Below are 22,914 nucleotides of genomic sequence, written 5' to 3'. Positions count from 1 at the left end.
GCTCCTCTGATGTTGCTTGGCCTGCTGTGTTCATCCAGCTCTACACGTTGTTAGCTCTAACCTCTATAACAGATTGCCCCACATGACGAAACATCCTTTCTACACCTACTTCATTAATCCCCATTAGCAATTAGACCTCCTGTTATCATTCTAAACTTCACAGAGAAAAGGGCCTAAACAGCTCAATCTTTCTTCATATGACAAACTCTTCATTTCTGGGATCATTCTACTGAACCTCCCCTGAACTGCCTCCAACATAACTACATCCCCTTCAAGTAAAGGGCCAAAACTGTAGACAATACTCCAGGTGTGATCTCACTAATGCCTTGTGTACTTGCAACAATACTTCCTTGCATATCAGAACATCTAATTGTACTGGAGGCTAAAATTGTTATGGCAAATTTATGTCTCTATGGTGCATGGATGAGGGAAAATAGTCACATTGACTTAGTCTTGATTTTCCTGTTTTGTCAATCAACATTCTTGCCATATCTAATGGTGATTTCAGAAACGGGTGTTGATTACCAAGCCCCTCAAGTCACTTCTACCTCGATTTAATTGGATTCTGACTATCCTGTACCTTTATCTGTCCATCTTAGTTTGAGTTTTGAAATACTCTATGACCCAGCCTCAACAGCTTCTTTGGGAGTTAGAATTCCATATTTATACCAGCTTTCAAGCATTTCCTAACAAGGATTAGGAAACAATTGCAAACTAGAATTTGTTAAAAGCAAACTGTATTTGAAAAGCGTGATTTAAGTATTGCAATGAAATAGCAGAGGTGGAAACAGTACAGATCATGTTGTGTATATGAACTTTAAAACGTTGATAAAACTGTACAAACAGACTCATTGGAAAAGTTGAAGCTTGTGAGATTAAGGCCGCAATTGCACATGGATATGAAATTGGCAAAAAAGGTAGATACCAGACTGTTGTGATTAGTTGCTTTTCAAAGTGCAGGGAAGCACTGTTATGTCACTTTATGTGATGGATATTGGGAACACATTTTATGTGTATTAACCATCTAAACATGGACACAACAGGCATCAACAAGCATGCAGACAATGCTTGGAATTAGAGTAAACAACGAGGAGAACAATACAAGACATCAGGAAGATATACCCAGATTGCTGCAGAAGTTCCTCAAAATAGCGCCCAGGCGCAACCTTCAGCTGTTGCATCAAGACCAATCCTTTGTCAGAAAAATCAGCTGTGGCTGTTCACAGATGATTCACAACGTTCAGCTCCTATCGCAAGTTTGTCAATAATGAAGTACCCACAGGCAGCAACATCTGGACAGCATTCAGGATTAAGTTGCTATGTAGCAAATAACACTCATGCCACACAAGTGCTGATCATTAACTATCTCTCCTCGACATTCAATAACAAAACAAACACTGATTTCTTGACCATCAACATTCTGGGCATTACAACTGACCAGAAACCTCATTGAACCAGCCAAATAAATAGTAGCTACCACAGCAGGTCAGAATCTGTAGTGACCAACTCACCAGAACCTGTCCACCAGCTACAAGACACAAATCAGGTGTGTGATGAAATATTTCCCACTTGACTGAATGATTGTAGCTTTAATATGTTTTACACAAGAAAAACTGACACCATCCAGAAAAAGGCAACCTATTTGAACAGCATCCACTCCACCTTCTCTGTTGTCTAAAACAATTAAATCAAATTGGTCAAACACGATTTATACAGTCCTATAATCACACAGTAGAGTAACAGGCCGTGTGGACCACCATGTTTATGCAACCAACAAATATCAAACTACACTAATTCCATTTACCTACACTTAGTCCATAGCCTACCATGCCACATCATTTAAAGTGCTCAACCAGATGCTTCTTCAATGTTGTAACAGCACCTGTCTCCACCACCTTCTGGTCTTATACACATCTGCCATTGGGAAGAGTCTCTCAATCTATCCTATTATGAAATAACCACCACCACCCACCCAACCTCCAGCCCCAACCCCAAATACCCCCAACCCCCCACTACTCAGCCTCCTCTGCTCCAAGGAAAGGGACTAATATCCTTGCAGGAGGATTTGCTAAATCTATTAAGGGAGGCTGTAAACTGTTAGAGAGAGGGAGTGGAGGGATCCTAAGCAGTAGAGTAAATAGAAAGACAGATGAATCGGAAAAGCACAAATTAATTAGAAAACACAGACAACAGCAAATCAGAGAACAAAGTAACTCTGAGGAATTAATCTCATTTATTTCAATGCAAGGGGTCTTACAGGTAAGGTTGATGAACTCATAGATATCATAGCTATTACAAGAAACTTGGCTGAGAGATGGATAGGACTGGCTGCTCAATGTTCTGCGTTTCAGATGCTTTAGGAAGAAAAAGAGGCAAAAGAGGAGGGAGAGTGGTATTTTTGATGAAGGGAAACATTAATGCTGTAGCTAGCACGACACTTCTGAAAAATCATCCAGTGAAAATATATGGGTTGAAATTAGAAATAAAAAGGGACTGATCACCTTGATAGGATTATAGTATAGACCAGACAATAGTTGGAGGGAAACTGCAGAACAAATATGTAGAGGTCTCAGATATATGTGAGAATAAAGGTTGTAATAGTAGGTGATTTTAATTTTCCAAACATTGACTGGGACTACCACAGTGTTCAAGGTTTGGATGGTGAAGAATTTGTTAAATGCGTTCAAGAAAATTTTCTTGAATATGTAAATGCTCCAACTAGAGGAGAAAAACTTGATCTTCTCTTGGGTAATAAGACAGGGCCAGTGACTGAAGTGATAGCGAGAGAACACTTTGGGTCTAGTGATCATAACTTTATTTACCTTAAAACAGTCATGGCAAAGGATAAGCTTTCCATAAAAATTAAAGATTTTAATTGGAGTAAGGCAAATTTTAAACAGCATGAGGCAAGAACTTTCAAAAACGGATTGGAGTAGACTGTTGGCACATAAAGGAACATCTGCTAAGTGGAAGACTTTCAAAGGCATGATAACAAGAGTTCAGAATCATTATATGCCTGTTAAAAAGGCAAAGCTGGCAAGATTAGAGAACATGGATGAATAATGATTTTGAGGTTCAAGTCAAGAATAAAAATAGAATCGTATATTAGATATAAACAACTGGGTTCAAATGAATCACTTGAGCAGTAGAAAAGAGCAGAGGGGCATTCTTTATTTGATTTAATATTGTCACATACCTAAGTACAGTGAAATTTTTGTTTTGTGTGGTACAGGCAAATCTTAACATACGAAGATCATAGGATGATTGAACAGAACAAGAAATAGAAAAGTTACGACTGCAAAGAAGGTACATAAAAAGCAAGATCAACATTAGATTTGAAACTTGAAAGTTCCATTCAGAAGTCTAATAACACCAGGGAACAAGCTGTTTTTGAACCTGTTGGCACATGTATTTAAGCTTTTGTATCTTCTATCTGCAGAAAAGGTTGGAAGAGATTATAACTGGAGTGGGAGGGGTCTTTGATGATGTTGGCTGCTTTTCTGTGGCAACAAGAAGTGTAGATGGAGTCAAAGGATGGAAAGTTGGCTTGCATGATGGTCTGGGCTGTGCTCACAACTTTCAGTGGTTTCTTACAGTAATGGGCAGATCAGTTGTACCAAGCCACAATGTATCCAGATATAATGCTTTCTACGGTTCATCTATAAACGTGGCGAGGGCCCTTATGGACATGCCGAATTTCCTTAGCCTCCTGAGGAAGAAGCAACATTGTTGTACCTTCTTGACTGTCACATCAACGTAAGTGATCCAGGATAGATTGTTGGTTATCGCCACTCTCAGGAACTTGACATCTCAACCAACTCCGTCTCAGCTCAATTGATGCAGTTAGGAGTGTTCCTCGCCCTTGCCTCCTGAAGTCGATGATCAGCTCTTTAGTTTTGCTGACATTGAGGGAGAGATTGTTATCTTTGCACCACGTCATTAAGCACTCTCCTTCCCTTATTCTGTCTCATCATTGTTTGATATCCAGCCTATAGCAGTGATGTTGGCAGCAAACCTGCAGATGGAGTTTGGGCAAAATTTGGTCACACAGTCATGAGCGTACAGCGAGTACACTGGGGGACTGAACGTATCCTTCTGGGGTGCTGGTGTTGAGAACTGTCGTGGAGGAGGTGGTGTTGCCTATCTTCACAGAATGCGGTCTGTGGGTCAGAAAGTCGAGGATCCAGTTGCAGAGGACAGAGCAGAGACATAGGTCTCAGAGTTTGGAGATTAGGTTTGGTTGGGATTATAGTGTTCAAGGTGAAGCTGTAGTCAATAAGTAGAAGCCTAGCATTGATATCTTTATTATCCAGACATGCAGGGATGAATGCAGGCCTAGGGAAACAACATCTGCTGTGGACCTGTACCACAGATAGGCAAATTGCAAGGGGTTGGGGCAGGCTGGGAGGCTAAAGTGGAGTGAACCATGACTAACCTCTCAAAACACTTCAGAATTATGGAGGTCAGAACCATCGGGCAGTAGTCATTGAGGCACGTTGCACGTGTTTTCTTTGGTACAGAGATGATAGTGGTCTTCTTGAAGCAGGTGGGGACTTCAGCTCGTAGCAAGGAGAGGTTAAAGATGTCAGCGAATACTCCCACCAGCTGGCCTGCAACGGATCCGACCACATGGCCAGGGCCTCCATCTAGGCCAGTCGCTTTCCACGGGTTCACTCTTAAGAAGGTTGATCTGACGTCTGCAGCAGTGACTGAGGAAACAGGCGCAACAGATACTGTTGGGGTAGATGAACTGTTTTCCTGACTTTCTGTGAGCTTAATAAGCAGTGTGGACATCGGGGAGGGATGTATTTTTGTCCATGATTCTGTTCTGCTTCATTTTGTAGCCCATTATGTTGCGTAGGCCTTGTCACAGACTGCAGGTGTCCATGTGGTTCGTTTGGGTCTCTAACTTAGTCCGGTGTTGCCTCTTAGCATCTCTTAAGAGGGAGATCAGGAAGACAAAAACAGTGTATGAGACAGCCTTGGCAAATAAGGATAATCTAAAGAGATTCTATAAGTACTTTAACAGCCAAAGAGAGTAGGACCCCTTAAAGATCAAAAAGGTCACTTTGTGTTAAACCCTCAGGAGATGCAAGAGATATTAAATAAATATTTCACCTAAGTTTTTACGGTGGGGAAAGAAATGGAGGCTAGAGAACTCAGGGAAATTAATACTAATGTTCTGAAAACAGTTCATATTACAGAAGAGAGTGTTGGAGGTCGTAGAAAACATAAGGGTGTAAACGTAAATCTCCGGGACCTGATCTAATATATAGAGATAGTAGAAACTGCCACTGCTGGAGAATCTGAGATAACAAGGTGTACAGCTGGATGAACACAGCAGGCCAAGTAGCATCAGAGATAATCTAATATATCCCAGGATGCTGTGGGAAGTTAGGAAGGAAATTGCAGGGCCTCTTGCTGCAATATCTATATTATCTATAAAAACAGGTGACGTGCCAAATAACTCGAGTGGCTAATGTTGTGCCTTTGTATAAGAAGGGAAGCAAGGAGAAGACTGGGAATTAACTTCAGTGGTGGGTAAGTTGTTGGAAGTGATTCTGAAAGATAGGATTTATATGCATTTGAAAGAAGCAAGGAATGACTAGGGATAGTCAGCATGGTTTCGTGCAAGGGAAATCATGTCTCACAAATTTGATTGAGTTTTTTTGAGGAAGTAGCTACGAAGATCGATGACGGCAGAGCAGTAGACATTGTTTACTTGGACTTTAGTAAAGCTTTTGACAAGATTACACAAGGTGAACTCATTAGTAAAGTTAAATCACATGAGCTTCAGGGTGGGCTTGCCAATTGGACACAAAATTGGCTTAATGACAGGAAACAGAGTGATGGTGGAGGATTATTTTTCAGACAGGAGGCTTGCGACCAACTGTGTTCCACAAGGTTCGGTGTTGGGTTCACTTTTGTTCATCATTTACATAAATGATTTAGATGAAGATATAGAAAGTATGGCTACTAAATTTGCAGATAACACAAAGATTGGTAGGCTGAAGAGCAGCAAATGGAGTTTAATTTGATTAAATGCAAGGTGTTCCATTTTGGTAAAACAAAGACAAGACTTATTCAATTAAAGGTAGAGCTTTGGGCAATGTTGCAGAACAGACACACCTGGGGTTCAGGTACATAATTCTTTGAAGTTTGCACCATATATGGATAGGGCAGTTAAGGTAGCATTTAGCATGCTTTCCTTCATTCTCAGACCTATTGGAGTATGCAAGTTGGGACATTATGTTGAGGTTGTACGTGTTAGTGGTGAGGCTTCTTCTGGACTACTGTGTCCAGTTATGATCTTCCCGTTATAGGAAGGATATTATTAAGCTGGAGAGGGTTCAGAAGAGATCTACCAGGATGTTGCCAGGATTGGAGGGTTTGAGTTATAAGGAGAGGCTGGATAGGCTGGGATTTTTTCACTAGAACGTAGGAGGTTGAGAGATGACCTTATAGAGGTTTATAAAACAATGAGGGGTACAGGTAAGGTCAACGGCAGGCGCCTATTCCCTAGAGTAGGGGATTTCAACACTGGGGGCATATTTTAAGGCAAGAGAAGAAAGATTTAATAAAAAGACACGGGGGACAAGATTTTTTTTTTTAAAAAGTGGTTTGTGTGTGAAATGAACTTCTAGAACAAGTTGTGGATGCGGGTACAGTTACAAAATTTAAAAGATATTTAGACAAGTACGTGAGTAATAAATGTTTGGAGCTACATGGGCCAAGCACAAGCCGGTCGGACTAGTTTATTTTGGGATTATGGTCAGCATGGACTGGTTGGACCAAACGGTCTGCTTTTGCAGACCATATGACTCTATGACAATAACTTTATTCAGTCTCTCCTTATAACTGAAACTTTATCCCAGGCAACACCCTGGTGAATCTCCCCTGCACCCTCTCCAGTACAATCACTTTCTTCCGAGAGTGACGTGACTAGAACTGCACAGTATTCTACTTGCAGCCTAACCAAAGTTTTAATGAGATTTCCTTGTTCCCTTATCGTCTTTATAAAATCTGTGGTTTTTCTCCCCTCAATTTCTAATTGTCCAAGTAGCTGTTAAATTAGCTGATAATTAAACTATAAAACAATCACGTAAACGCAACATTCAAATAGATCTTCAAACCAAGAACGGTGTTAACCAGCATCTTTGATCCAGTATCTCACTCCAGCTACTTAGTAATACCACTAACATACAGATCTGGACTGGTGATCATGAGTGAAATACTGAAGAGACTACCAAACAATTATACAGAAACTGCCATCTTCGCTTTAAAATCCAACAAACTCACTGGTCAAATGAACACTTCAAGGAATCTGTAAAATACTTAAGTATATTCAATGCTATTTTGTGTAAATTTGACATATCAGGATTTATCTCAGCAATGTTCCAATATTTAGAAATTAAAATCACATCATAGCACCCAGGCCGAGTCATTTCCATTACAGGCTGGATCGCTGTTACCTGCTGACCACGTTCAGAACCTTGTGCAAATGAGAACCGTTTACACCAGACCTATAGCAGCTATATAGAACCACTCAAATCCTAAAAAAAGGTTGGCAATGAGAAAAGATGGCGACCTACAATATCACAAGCCACATGCAGCCAGCCATCCACAATGATAAGGAGTTCAACAAGCAGCTGGAAATGGTCATCACTGATCAGAGTGAAATGTTACCCAATATTCAGAATGCACTGCTACTGAAGAAAACCAAAAGCTAGTAAAATAGTCAAGAATGAATCTTTTTAACCCACCTTCCTTGGGACGTTGGGTTAGTATTTTGTATTCAAAATTACAACTATGCCATAAAGAACATATGAAGCTGTTGCCAGATGGGAGTCTCTCCTCAATGAGCAAATATTTTAATAAAATAAAGCATAAAACAAAATGTCACAACATGTTGGTAAATTACTAATATAACAATATACAGTGTATAATGCTGCTAATTTTAGTTAATTCCTGTATTGTTTTTTAATATTCAGCAGTTCTGTTCACTTGGTTCAGTAATGACAAAAAAAAGTCAATCCATTTAGGTTTACTGTCAGAGATCAACATATATTGCTATTCAAACCACCTTCATCTTGAACTATCTGCAAATATAGAAACTTATTGGCAAATACCTGATCAGTATTTTAAAATGTTTTCTTTACCAATTTATATTTATAGAATATTTTCCACAGAAACTGTACATTTCCTCCAAACAAAAAGACTCATCATTTTAAATTAAAACACCAAGATCAAAGTATTTCAGGCCAGCCCATTCTATGGCCACTGTCTCAACCCATACCAAACTTCACAACCTTGGCATCTTATGTGACCCAGCTGAGAGTTCTGTCCCACATTACCTCCATAATAAAGATCATCATTTCTTTTATTTCTTCATGGAATGTGGATTTTGCTGTTGAGGCCAGCATTTATTGTCCATTCCGAACTACCCTTGAGCAAGTCATAATGAGCTGCTGCCTTAAACTCCTGCAGTCCTTGGGATGTAGGGGCATCCACAATGCTGCGAGGAAGGAAGCTCCAGGACCTTGACCCCACGACAATGAAGGATTGATAACAGAGTTCCAAATCTATGTTTTAAGCCAGCAGTGTGCGTCTTGGGAGAGAATTTGCAATTCTACATCATCACACCATCTGATTGAATCTTCCCATTCTTGTGCTTCCTCTAGATTAGATTAATCCAATACTTGCCTGCTCAGCCTCCCAGCTTAAGAGCTGCATAAAACCTGAAATGACCAAAAAGGCTGCAACCTGCAACCTAACTCTCATACAGACTAGCGCTCACTTCCAAAATGCAATTGTGCACTGGGAGCCAATGTTAAAAATTCTCAGATTCAAAACTCAAATGACCCTCTCCATTTCCATTTCCAGAACTACTTTGAACACTGCAACCTAGTAAGATGTCTGCGTTAAAATTTTATATCTTAAACACTCTCTATTTCCTTCACTCAACTATCCTATTTTCAAGCTGTTTTGTCACTCAGCTTTGGAATTTACTTTTTACTTTCTCATTCATGGGGTGTGGGCATCATGGGCTGGGCAAGCATTTATTATCCGTTCCTAATTGCCCAGAGGGCAGTTAAGCGTCAACAACACTTCTGTGGGTCTAGAATCACATATAAGCCAGGTCAGGTGAGGATGGCAGCTTCCCTCCCTAAAGGACATTAGTGAACCAGATGGGTTTTTCCCAATCAACAACAGATTCTAGTCATCATTAAACTCTTAATTCCAGATATTTATTGAATTCAAATTCCACCATCTGCCATGGCAAGATTTGAACCCAGGTCCCAAAGAACATTTCTTGGGTCTTTCCATCAACAGTCCAATAATAGCACCACTAGATCGTCGCCTCCACTTCTCGCTCCTCCTCTTTGACTAAGATTTTAGCTACTAACATCTCCTTTGTCTCAGTGTCAACCAATGCCTAATTACAAACCAGCAAAACACCTTGACATGGTTAGCTACAAAAAAAAACAAAAAAGAACTCTTCTACATAAATGCTTATAAATCAGGACCACGTAAAAGATCATACATGGAAAAATGACAGCCTTTCACATTGTTGCACCAGTCCTACTTGGAAGCCACACTGTTCCACTTTAAAAAAGATGCATTCTCAATGTTTTTAGAAACACAAATTGCCAGTCCCTTTTTTTCATGGCAGATAACTAAATAGCCAAACCACGAACATGAGCCAGCACCTAGAATGGTTCAGGAGCCCCACTCTGACAGTCATTATTGCATTAACTACAGATAAAAGGCAGTGGGTTAAAACATGCGGGATATGCAGCTATCTCCAACTATTCACGCCTCTCATGATTTCATCAACTTCTATCAGGTCGCCCCTCATCCTTCGATGTTCAAGTAGAAACACACTAAGTTTGTGCAATTCTCCTCACAGCTAATATGCTCCACACAGGCAACATCCTGGTAAATCTTTTTCATACCCTCTCTAAAGCCTCCAACATCCTTCTGGTAGTTTGGCAACTAGAACGTTTTGCAATACTCCAAAGTGGCCTAACTAAAGTTCAATACAGCTGCAACATGACTTGTCATTTTTTATACACTGTGCTCTGACAGATTAAGACAAGCATGTCATATGTCATGACCACCACAGCCACACTTGTTGCCAAATTCAGTGAACTGTGGGTCTATACACCTAGATCCTCCTGTATATTAATGCTTCTAAGGGATCTGCCATTTACTGTTCACTTCTCTCCTGCATTAGATCTTCCAAAATGCATAACCTCATATTTGTCTGGATTAAATTCCACCTGTCATTTCTCCACCCAAGTCACCAAGCCTTCTACATCCTGCTGTATCTACCGGCAATCCACTTCTTTATCCGGAGCTCACCCAATCTTGGTGTTGTCTGCAAACTTACTAATCAGACCACCGACATTCTCCTCCAAATCATTTATATATTAAAACAAACAACAGTCCCAGCACTGATCCCTACAGAACACCGCTGGTCACAGATCTCCAGTCAGAAAAACCTTCCATCAGGACTAAGCCAATTTTGTATCCATCTCACTAGATCACCATGTCTGGAATTTCCCGGATAATCCCTATTACCCTTCTTAAACAAAGGAACAGTAACAGGCAGGGAAGTAGACTGGGGGTGGCTGTTGGAGGGTAAATCCCCATCTGACACGTGGGAATCTTTAAAAGGCCAGTTGATTAGAGTTCAGGACCAGTATGTTGCTTTGAAAATGTTTAGTATGCAGTGCTTTGGAACCTCTCCGATGACTAAAGGGTGGTGAAGGCAGCGTTTGATATGCTTGCCCTTATTGGTCTTTGCATTGAGGTGGGAGGTCATGTTGTGGCTGTACAGAACATTGGTGACGCCACTTTTGGAATGCTGCATTCAATTCTGGTCTCCCTGCTATAGGAAAGATATTGTGAAACTTGAAAGGGCTCAGCAAAGATTTACAAGGATGTTGCCAGGGTTGGAGGATTTGAGATACAGGGAGAGGCTGAACAGGCTGGGGCTATTTTCCCTGGAGCATCAGAGGCTGAGGGGTGACCTTATAAAGATTTATAAAATCATGAGCAACGTGGACAGGGTGAATAGCCAAGGCATTTTTCCCCAGAGTAGGGAGGTCCAAAACTAGAAGACATGGGTTTAAGGTGAGAGGGAAAAGATTTAAAAAGGACCCAAGGGCAACTTTTTCATGCAGAGGGTGGTGTGTGAATGGAATGAGCTGCCAGAGGACGTGGTGAAGCCTGGTACAATTACAACATTTAAAAGACATCTGGACAGGTATATGAAAGGTTTTGGGGATATGGGCCAAATGTTGGCAAATGAGAACAGATTAATTTGGGATATCTGGTCGGCACGGACGAGGCGGACCAAAGAGGCTGTTTCCATGCTGTACAGCTCTATGACTCTATGACACAAAGATTTCATTTAAAGCTCCTGTAATTTCCTGCCTCGCCTCCCTCAACATTCCGAGTTAGATCCCATCAGGTCCTGGGGACTTGTCTACTTTAATGCCTTTCTAAACTTTCTTAAATTTAATAAAATTGACAATATCAACATATTCCTCTCTAGACACACCATCGAGCACGTCCTTCTACTTTCTGAATACTATAGCAAAGTATTTGTCAAGGACCTACCCACGTCCTCTATTTCGATGCATAAATTCCCTCCTTTGCCCTGCAGTGGACCTACCCTTACCTTAGCTGCCCTCTTGCTCCTAATAGATATACAAAATGTCTTCGGATTGTCTTTACTCCTGTTTACCAAGGTCTCTTCACAGCACCTTTTGCCCTAACTCCTTGTTGAAATTTTTTCCTGTTCTCTTTATATTCTTCAAGGGCTCTCTCTGTCTTCAGTTTCCTAAATCTTAGGCATAGTTCAATTTTCTTTTTGGACGAAGCTCACAATTTCTCTTCTCATCCAAGGTTCCCAAATCTTGCCACACTTATCCTTCATTTTCAAAGGAACATACTGGTCCTGAATTCTAATCAACTGGCCTTCAAAAGATTCCCACATGCCAGATGTACATTTACCCTCAAATAGCCACCCCCAATCTACATTCCCTGCCTGATATTGTCATGGTTAGCCTTCCCCTAATTTTAGTATTTTCACCCAAGGACTACACTTATCCTTATCCACAAGTAACTTAAAACTTATGAAATTATGATCACTGATCCCATAATGTCCCCCCACTGAAACTTCAATCCCCTGTCCTAGCTCATTCCCCAATACCTGGTCTAGTATGGCCCCTTCCCTAAATGGGCTAGGGCTATTTACATATTGCTTCTATAAACCCTCCCGGATGCACCTCACAAATTCCGCCCCATCCAAGCCCTTGGAACTAAGTGAGTCCCAGTTAACATAAGGGAAGTTAAAACTATGGATCCAAATAATCCTGTTGATTTTACATTTTTCCATAATCTGTCCACACATCTGTTCCTCTATCTTTCATTGGCTGTTGAAGGCCTGTTGGGATTGTATCCCAAGTGACTGCACTCCTACTGTTCATGAGGTCTAGCCATATAGCCTCACTGGAGGAGCTGTCCAAGATGTCTTCCCTCAGTACAGCTGTTATTAGTAATGCAACTCTCCCCCACTTCTTCTACATCCCTTTCTATCACACCTGAAATATCTTAATCCTGGAATGTTGTTACTAATACTGTGCCTCTCTCAACTAAGTTTCTGTAATAGCTACAATACGATAGTCCTTTGTACTAATCCAAGCTCTAAACTCATGTTAAAACAAATACACTTCAGACCACTAGTCTGCCATGTTCAGTAACTTCTCCCTATCTGTTCTTCCTCTCAGCCTTACTGGCCTTTGTCTCTAGCTCCTTCTCAGTCATTTTACTTGACGACTTATTGCTCTGGTTCCCACTGCTCCACCTCTAGTTTAAACCTTTCCGAGAGACACTAGGAAAGGTGTTTGCCAGGATATTGATGACCCTCCAGTTGAAGTGCAACACCTTCTTCTCACACAGGTCCCACCTGCCCTGAAAGACATCCCAATGATCCTCGTATCTGAAGCCCTCCATCCTACAGCAGCTCTTTAGCCAAACAGTTAACTGTACTATCTTCCAATTCTAGTCTCACTGGCACATGGCACAGGGAGTAATCCCAAGATTACAACCTAGAGGCTCTGCTTTTCAACTTAGTACCTACTCCCTTTGCAGGACCTTGTCACTCTTCCTGCCTAGTCATTAGTACCACAATCTCTGGCTGCTCACCCTCCCTTTTGAGGATGTCCCATGGCTGCTCAGAGACATTTTTGACCTTGGCACTGGGGAGGCAACACACCATCCTGGAGTCTCTTTTACTGGAACAGAAACACCTCTATGCCCCTGACAACTGAGTTCCCTATTACTCCTGCTTTATGGCCTTTGACCCTGCTGTACAACAGAGCTCCTGCACTGTCTGTTTGCCCATTCTAGTGGTCACCCTTCTAACTGTCCATGATACTTTCCACCTCCTGCACGTTCCTGTGTGTCCAACTGATCCATGTGGTCTGACAGGAGTTACAATCTGACACTCTTCCTGTAGATATAGTCAGGGATGTTCAAACTGATTTCCCACATTCCACAGAAGTATACTACCCCATTGACAGCCATTTTTACCCTCTAGCAATTATGTAATTTAAAATAAAGCGTTATTAAATTAATTTACAGTTAATTAAATGGTCCCTAGTGTTAGATCCTCACTAAAACATACTACATATTATTCTGTAAACAGCAGTCTAGGTATTACTCTAAATCTCAGCATTGTACTACTCTATCACTAGCCTAAATCTGACTACGCTAACACCTTTTGTGTATGAACAGGTTAATGGAAATTGAATGCTCGAGAAAAAGAATCATCTAACCACCTACCTTCATGGCTGGCTCATCTATAAGATTAAAATGCATGGGACCACGGTGACTTGACCACTTAAATTCAAACTTGTCTTGTCCACAGAAGGCAAAGGGTAGTGGTGAAAGGGTAATTTTCTGGCTGGAGGTCCATGACTAGTGGTATTGTGCAAGAATCCATATTGGAATCTCAGCTGTTTGTGATATATATAAATGACTTGGATGAAAATGTAGGTGGGTGCGTTAGTAAGTTTGCAGATGACACAAAGTTTGGTGCAGTTGTGGATAGTGTAGAAGGCAATCGAAGGATACAGTGGGATATAGATCAGCTGCAAATATGGGGGGAAAAAATGGCAGATGGCGTTTAATCCAGGCAAGTGTGAAGTACTGCACTTTAGGAGATCAAATGTTAAGGAAAAATATACAGTTAATGGCAGGAGCCTAAACAGCACTGATGTACAGAGGGATCATAGGGTTCAAGTTAATAATTCCCTGATAGTGACCACACAAGTAAATAGGGTGGTAAAGAAGGCGTATGGCGTGCTTACCTTTATTGGTCAGGGAATGGAGTGTTTGAGTCAGGATGTCATGTTGCAGCTTTATTAGACTTTGGTTAGGCCACACTTTGTATTGCATTCAATTCTGATTGCAACATTACAGAAAGGATATGGAGGCTTTGGAGACGGTGTAGAAGAGGTTTACCAAGATGCTGTCTGAATTAGATAGTGTGAGCTGTAAGGAGAGGCTTGAAAAACTCAGGTTGTTTTCTCTGGAGCTGCAGAGGCTGACGGGATAAGTCTAAAAAATTATGAGATGTCTAGATAGGGTTGACGGTCAGAATCATTTTTCCCCAAGAATTGAAATGTCCAATACTAGAGGGCATGCATTAAAAGGTGAGGGAGGAAAAAGTTCAATAGGAGATGTGAGGGGCAAGTTTTTTTTTAATCTCAGAAAGTGGCAGGAGTCCAGAAAGTGCTTCCGGGGGATGGTGAAAGCAGATCCGATAGGGGAGTTTAAGGGACTTTTAGATAAGCACATAAATATGCAAGGAACAGAGAGATGTGGACCAAAGGCAGATAGAAAGGATTAGTTGAATTTGGTATCATATTCGGCACACTGTGGGCCAGAGGGTCTGTTCCTGTGCTGTACTGGTCTGTGTTCTATGCAGCACTTACCAAGCAGGAGCCCATCTTGCAAAATGTCATTTTTGCCCTTGTGACGTCGTTAAGCACAGTTCCCACAATAATCCCTGATCAAGGTAAGGGTGCTACTCTAAACAAGGCCCAAAATTCCACACGCTCAATTTTTTACCTGCTTCAGTCAATATCTCCTGCCTCCAGCCTCTCTGTTTCCAGTCCTTGGCTAATCTTGGCAAGGCTGCTGGATGTAACTAGCAGCCGTGGTAACTGCAACAACTTCTCCCAGAATGCTCCTCTGTTGCTTCTCACTGGCACCCTCTGTACATTTGAGACAGTGTAACTGGAAATCGTTCATTCTTTCCTCTGGCCCTAGCATAAGCCATCTAGGTACAATTACTGTACAGGAGTGCATAAAGGCTTCTGCTGACATCACAAAATTGAGAGTCTGAGTGCTGTTCTTCCATACTCTCTTACTCAGCTTGGACATAATTGCTGCAGTTCTCATAATGAGCTTACTGAACTCAGCCACAAACTGACAGATTCCTGGTGACTGTGGAGCCTCAATGTGAGAAATTATCAACATCCAGCATCACACCGTCAATGCTGATTGATGGCAGGATGGCATGGTTCTGCACAATGATATCAGTCTTTCTTATGCTGACAATCAAACTACACAAACGTAAAATGAATTATAAAGAAAACTGATAGCCAGAGTGTTGGTGCTAGAAGACAATCTCGTTAGTCAGTACTGCAGGTCCCCTCCAATATTGAGCCATCACAGTGGACTTTACCCTTCAATTCATTATGAAATTAGAAGAGCAACGAGGGTGTGGGCAGATTTTCTTTGGCATTTAGAAAGGCTATTCACATGGTTAAATGCCCTGATGAGGGCAACAAAACATACAGCAGTCTACTTTCCGCATGACATTTCTCTTGCAGCTGCCAAATTGAGATGACCATGTTGATAGGAGAACTTCCAGCTCTGAAGCATTGGGATTCAGGATTTATACGTTCAGCTGCAGCCAGATACACAGTTATATGATTCATTTGCGAAGTGTCAAGGAATGCCAATAAATAGAGGAAAAGATTAGTCCTGGGCCGGGTCAAAGCTCAGCATTCAGGAGGGAAGGGAAGCTTGTCCAATTCTAGATAACGGATGGATATTAAATGTTTGCTTGAAGGGTGTTGGGGAAAAAATGCAATTCCTCCTGGTCCACAAGGATTGCGTTATAAAGCTCTTATCTATTTCAGCTATCTGCTACCATCTCCACTGTCTTGTCATCTTGTCTAGAGTCCTCTAAAATCAAGGGTTAAAAGTCAAATTAGGTCCCCATCTCCAGTGGCCCAATTCAAGTCTTATAATGAAGGGCCAATGCCTCCCCAAGACAGAAGCTGCATGTCACACCAACTGCAGCCATAAAAATGACACTAGATGCCTACCTGGTGGATTCATGCAACAGAATCATAGAATATAACCTCATGTTGCCTCTGGTTCCGCTGCCAGTTACCTTAAATCTGTATCCTCTGGTTACAGAGTCTACTACCACGAGAAATAGTTTTTTCTTGTTTATTCTATTAAAACCCCTTCTTGACTTTCAACATCTCTATTTAAAAAAGAAAACCCTTAACTTTCTCAGTTACAAGGAATATGAAAGTTTCTATAGCTTTTCCATAGAAGATTTTTATACCTGATGACAATCTAGTAAATCTCATCTGTAATATCCTTTCAAGACTGATATCCTTCCTAAACTGAAGTATCCACAGAATTGGCCAGCTGCATTTACAGTCACTGGAACTACAGAGGGGTGTCTTCATAGTCCATGCAGTGCCAGTAACTTCACTGCTAGCACGCAGGGCTTGTGTAATGGCTTCATACTTTTAAGCTTATTTTACACAGCAGACATGGCTCCACGGAAATGAATTACAAAACCACTTACCCAGAGCAATACTTGGAAAGAACCCTCAAAGCCTCACCCACTGCCTCACTCCTGAGCAAGTCAGACAGTGAGGGGAAAAAATGAGGTGGGTAGACAGCAAGGTAGCAGCTTCTCAAATGTTGCCCCCCACCGTAACTGACTCTTCTTTCCCCACTTTATTCCACAGAACCACGTCCAGCACTGCCTTCTACTTCTTGGGCACGCATGCTCAAGGAGGTTCTTTAGAATTCTTTAGAATTTCATCTTCTCTGTACCTAATATTATTAATTTTCAAAATCTTAGGGTTAAAAGCACATTCCTTGGTATTAATCTTCAAACTGATGTCAACTCTGAGGGGCACAGAATTAACAGCAAAATACAACTTCAACTTAAGTGAGAAGATTCTACAGCACATGCACCACCTAAAATTATAAAAAAATTAAAATTAAGTCCATGACCTTCAAAATACACCTACTGATCTGCACATGAAGGGAATGTCAGTATTAAGCCATGCAGACATACATAGTCTCAGGTCCCATAATAAGTTTCTCATAACACAAATCTTAGCCAGGATTGCAGGTTGCTACAACTGAAGTTGAGATCCTAAGAGACGAAATTTTGATCCAGTTCCTGATCACTCTACACACTGATGCTAGAAAATGCACGTGAACAGTAGAGAGAAATTGACAGCAACTAGTCTTTACTGATCTTCAAGACCACAATAGCATCAACTATTCAAATCACTAGTATTTGAGTGCGGGATGACTGGGACAGGAGAAAAACGATGAGAAAAATAAAGCCCATGATCTCCATGGGCAAACCACTAAATAAGCTAAAACTTTGGAGCGCCTTCTTGTGAATGAATTGTTTAACAGTATAGAGAAAATGGGGTGGAGGGGAGAGACAAAGAGTGTATGAACTCTGAAAGCATACAAAGTCTTCAAAACACTCCAATGCTATTTAACATCACACATTTAGTTATGTTGATTAATGACTGGAAGATGGTTTAATTCATTCAGTTTCATGTCTGTTCTTGTGCCAGCAATTACTGCTAGTACAATTGTCAGCTGCCAGCATGCTTTCTGTTGTTGTTACTGCAAAGACATTAATGACAGAATTAGGACTGACTTAATTCTCTCAGTAAATTCACTGCAATTTGCAACTCATTCACAGATAAATACGTGGCCAGTGCAAACATAAATAAACATAATAAGCCATTGTAGAAAGTCAAAATGTTACATTTGCTGTCAATTTAAGATTCCTAGTTAGCATGTTATAAAACAAAACTGAACAGACTTTCAATTCTAGAATTCTCAACTAGTGCAAAATGATCTACTCTAGAAGCATATTACAGCATTTCCCCCTTCATTGACTAAAAATCAGCAGATTGGCTCAGGTCCTGAATCAGCATCCTCCGAGCAGTACTGACACAGTGGCTGATACCCAACCACAGAAAACCAATATCCTGTCTCCAAGCCAGGCTTCATAATTACACTGCTGACTCGCACTCTCAATCATGGCTATTTATTACGATCTTCAGTCAAAAGTCCAGTAGAGTCATGTCGTTGCCAGGAAATCTCAAGCTCCCCGCACCCTCCTTGGAAAGAAATAAAAGGTTTGCTTCCTGATGTATGAGGAAGTCAATATCCAATACAAGACTATTGGGCTATTTCTAGACAACGTGGACAGAAGGTCCTGTGGGACAGAATTTACTTTGCAATTCATTAAATAATAAAATGAAGTTTACCTGAATTTTAGTATTAATGCATATTGTTGCAAACGTTGAGTCACTGATGTTTGTTGCAACATGTGTTTACAATTTTTAAAGAATGAACCGAAATGTAATCTGAACTCCCTTCATAAAGAGAATTCTAACTAGGATTTTACATTAAATTAAGAGTACTGAATTTTTAAAAATGATAACGAGGTCTTATTCTCTGGCCATTTCGTACAAGTTATTTTAGAAAGGAATCAGATAGTTACTTGTATAAACAAGGGTATGTGGAGAAAGCAGAAGAATGGGATCAGAATGGGTGGCACACAGAGAAAAATTCTAGTCTCGACTTGATGGGCCATTCAACAGCGTCTGTCAAAAAGAATTAAACTAGAGGTGTGGAGTCAGGGGTCAGAAAAGGTAATAATACTCACCGCACTCCAGAACAGAATCTCAGTCAGCACGTTGACTAATAAATCTAATATCCACTGCTTCCACAAGAGCCAGTATTTCAGCAGCTAAGTTAAAGTACTTTCTTAGCCTCTGAAGTTAAAAAAGGACATGTACATGACATTTCTTATGGATGAAAATGGAATCAGCTGAACATGAATACCCAATAGGATGATTACCAATGTGTGGCATTATTAATGACAACTAATTTCATGTACTTTGGGTCACCTAAGATTGGAAACTTAAGTGCACATTTCAACACATGCTCAACTCCAACTTATCAAAACCAGCATCTGATCAAGACAAACGGCTCAACTGACCAATCAAGCTTTATAATTGCTGTGTCTTCTTTTAAGTGTAACCATCTTCCTATGATGATGTTACCATATGAACTTTGTTAGTTGTAACAATCGAAATAGAATTGCTGATTTGAAGTTATTTCAGATCTATTCTGTTTAATATTTAAAGTAATATGTTCAAAAGTCCCCAGAGTCAGAATCAAATTTTATTCTCAATTCATTAATAATCCATAAGAAAGCAACAACATGCACCATGAAAAGCCTTTATGATATGAATAAAACATTTTGGGATCTGCTTTTAGTTGACACAAGCTTTTTGCGCAAAAAGGGGAGTTAACGGCCTAGTGGTATTATCGCTGGACTGTTAATCCAGTGACCCAGATAATGTTCTGGGGACCAGGGTTCGAATCCTGCCACGGCAGATGGTGGAATTTGAATTCAATAAACGCCTGGAATTAACAATCTAATGATGACTGTGAATCCACTGCCGATTGTCGGAAAAACCCATCTAGTTCACTAATGCCCTTTAGGGAAGGAAACTGCCATCCTTACCTGGTCTGGCCTCCATGTGACTCCAGTCCCGCAGCAATGTGGTTGACTTTGAACTGCCGTCTGGGCAATTAGGGATGGGCAATAAAATGCTACCCGAGTCAGCAATGCCCTCATCCCGTGAATGAATAAAAGGGGGAAAAAAAATCTCACCGACAAATAACACTCCTTTGGAAGGAGCAAATTACTGCAGATGCTCGAATCTATACAGAAAAGAAAAAAAAACGCTGGAAATCATAGCAGGTCAGGCAGCATCCATGGAGAGAGAGCAAGCTAACATTTCAAGTCTAGATGACTCAGAGCTCCGATGAAGAGAGTCATCGAGACTTGAAATGTTAGCTTGCTCTCTCTCCATGGATGCTGCCTGACTTCCCGTGATTTCCAGCAATTTTTGTCCACTCCTTTGGAAATTTCATTCTCAAGTTACAAATGTGGCTAGTTTACCCTTCGGTGTCTGCAGTCCCTTCGAATGGTGTCAGAAACAATTCTGCTTGAAAAGTAACACACTACAAAAAGTGCAAGTTTTATGTTACTTCATTTACACTTCTGTGAACACATGGCTAAAAGGGCTAAAAAAAATCTTTGCTGTACTAGAATCTTAATCTGGAATACTAGGATATAAAATGTTGCTAAAAGATGACTAACTTCATATCTTCTGGATCACCCAAGGCTAAAAACTTGAACACCTATTTTAATTCCTTCAAGGTTTTGTTTGCTCTCTTCACCTTCTCAACCTTAGCATGTTTTAACACGGTACTCAGTTCCAGCCAGTCATAACTGCCATCAGGTCTAGCCTGAGTGCACAACTAGTTCGAATGATCCCAGGAATGAAGGGACCATATGAGGAGCAGTTGTGGATTCTGGATCTGTACTGCGGGAGATTAGAAGGATGAGGGGGAGATTGCATTGAAATGTACAGCATACTGAGAGGCCTGGATAGACTGGATGTGGAGATAATGTTTCTACTAGTGGGAGAGAATTGAGGGCACAGCCTCAGAGTGAAGGGACACACCTTCAGAACGGAGATGGGGAAAAATTTCTTCAGCCAGAGGATCTGCTGAATTCTGTCACAGAAGGCTGTGGAGTTCAAGTCATTGAGTTCGTTTAAAACAGAGGTAGATAATTCTCTTACTAATCAAGAATCGAAGGGTTATAGGGAGAAGGCAGGAGAATGGGTTTGAGAAACAGATCAGCCATTATCAAAATTGTGGAGCAGATTCAACAGGCCAAATGGTCCAATTCCGACCCTATATCTTATGGTCTTATAAAATGAAAAGACATTGCAGTGTGATTTGGGAAGGGTGATCGAATAAACAAATACACGGTTGATGTAGCATAAATATGGACAAATATGAGGTTATCCACTTCGGTAGTAAAAATAGGAAGGCAGATTGTTATCTGAATGGCTGAAAATTAAGAAAAGGAAATGTTCAATAGGATCTGGGTATCTTTTGCACCTGTCATTGAAAGTCAGTGCACATATACAGCAGGCAATGAAGAAGAAATGAGTACAGAAAAAAGGTCTTGCTACAATTGTACAGGGCATTGGTGAGGCCACACCTGAAATAATGCATGCGGTTTCAGTCATCTTATCTGTAGAAGGATGTTCTTGCTATAGAAGTAGTGCAGCAAAGGTTTACCAAATTAATTCTTGAGATGACAGGACTGAGATTGAGTTAGTTAAGACTGTATTCCACTGACAAGATGGCAACGGAGTAGGACGCCCTAGCTGCAGCTTGTCCGCTCCGTCTATTCCTTTTTATTCACTTTTCACTGTACTCCTCTTCTTTTGTAACTCGAATACACGTGACTCACTGGAGTTTAGAGGAACGGAGCGAGGTGTCTCAGAGGCTTATAAAATTCTAAAAGAACTGCCAAAAGGTGGAAAATGGGAATAGATTAATTTAGTTCATCTGGTCGATACAGACAAGTTGGACCTAAAGGTCTGTTTTCCATGCTGAACATCTCTATGACTAGACAGGGTAGATGGAGGAAGGAGTCCAAAACCAGGGGTTACAATTTAATGATAAGGGGTAAGCGTTTTAGGATTGGGAAGAGGAGAAATTTCTTCACCCAGAGAGTAGTAAGCCTGTGGAATTTACTATCCACACTAAGTGCTTTCAAGGATGTGGTATAGGTAGCTCCCATGGCTAAAGAAATATGGGGCAAGGTTGGATTAGGATATTGAGCTTAATCATGCTGAATGGTGGAGCAAACTCGAGGATATCAATGGCTTACCTCTGCTCCTATCTTCTACATTTCTCTTAGATATGTATTATTGCAGACTGGCTAAAACTAGTTGCCATGTCTATAAAGTACATGATAATAAAATTTTTCTGCCCCTTATCATATTTCTTCAAGTTCACTGCTACAACTCAAAATCTCTTAGGAGACTCATTATGGGCTGTGATGGTGATTTTTTTTTTTTAAACATAGCTCTCATTTATCACTGATCTGTTCTGCAAGTTTAGCGTTCTCATCATTGTTTGTTACTGCATCCTTAGTAGGATTTGTAACTTGCAAGATGGATGGGCGAACTGCCAATGTAGTTTTAAGTTAAGTCTTTGGCCCTTTAAACTTCTAATCCTGATGCCAAGAACGCTCTTTTGATATTCTGATTAGAGAAGTTAGGTCTTGCTAAGGAAACACAACAATGACTTGTGTAAACTGTAAATCTACAGACATTCCAAAAACAAGAGCCTTGTCATGTTCCATGTCCAGTTTCATTTAAGCCACTTTCATAGTTGACCAGCTCAACAAGTGTGTTTCACTTCACACATGTTCATAAAATGGTTCACCATAGCCATGTTATGGGGAATCATCCTTCTTTTCTCATGTTGTCATCCCCAAACCTGAAGCTGGTGGAGCTCTCAAATTCCTTAATCTTACTTTGGTCCTTACTGTTTAAAGAAACCATATAGGTAGCATTTTAACCAATCCATCCACACCACACACTTGATGTACATCCCAGTAAAAATGAAATGAGTCCACAACTAAAACTAGAATTACGA

General features: G+C 40.7%; 1 long non-coding RNA gene across 1 annotated transcript; it reads left to right on the top strand.

Moving 5' to 3' along the window:
• Positions 1-4,516: 4,516 nt before the first annotated feature.
• On the top strand, positions 4,517-7,897 carry LOC125481656. Its single transcript, XR_007261422.1, has 2 exons — positions 4,517-5,541; positions 7,457-7,897. It is a non-coding gene; the product is annotated as an uncharacterized LOC125481656 (long non-coding RNA).
• Positions 7,898-22,914: the final 15,017 nt, after the last annotated feature.

Source organism: Rhincodon typus, unplaced genomic scaffold, assembly GCF_021869965.1.
Source record: "Rhincodon typus isolate 14 unplaced genomic scaffold, sRhiTyp1.1 hic_rhity00002962, whole genome shotgun sequence".
Classification (NCBI taxonomy): Eukaryota; Metazoa; Chordata; class Chondrichthyes; order Orectolobiformes; family Rhincodontidae; genus Rhincodon; species Rhincodon typus.
The sequence above is the reverse complement of the archived record's forward strand: the minus strand, read 5'-3'. Positions and strand labels throughout refer to the sequence as shown.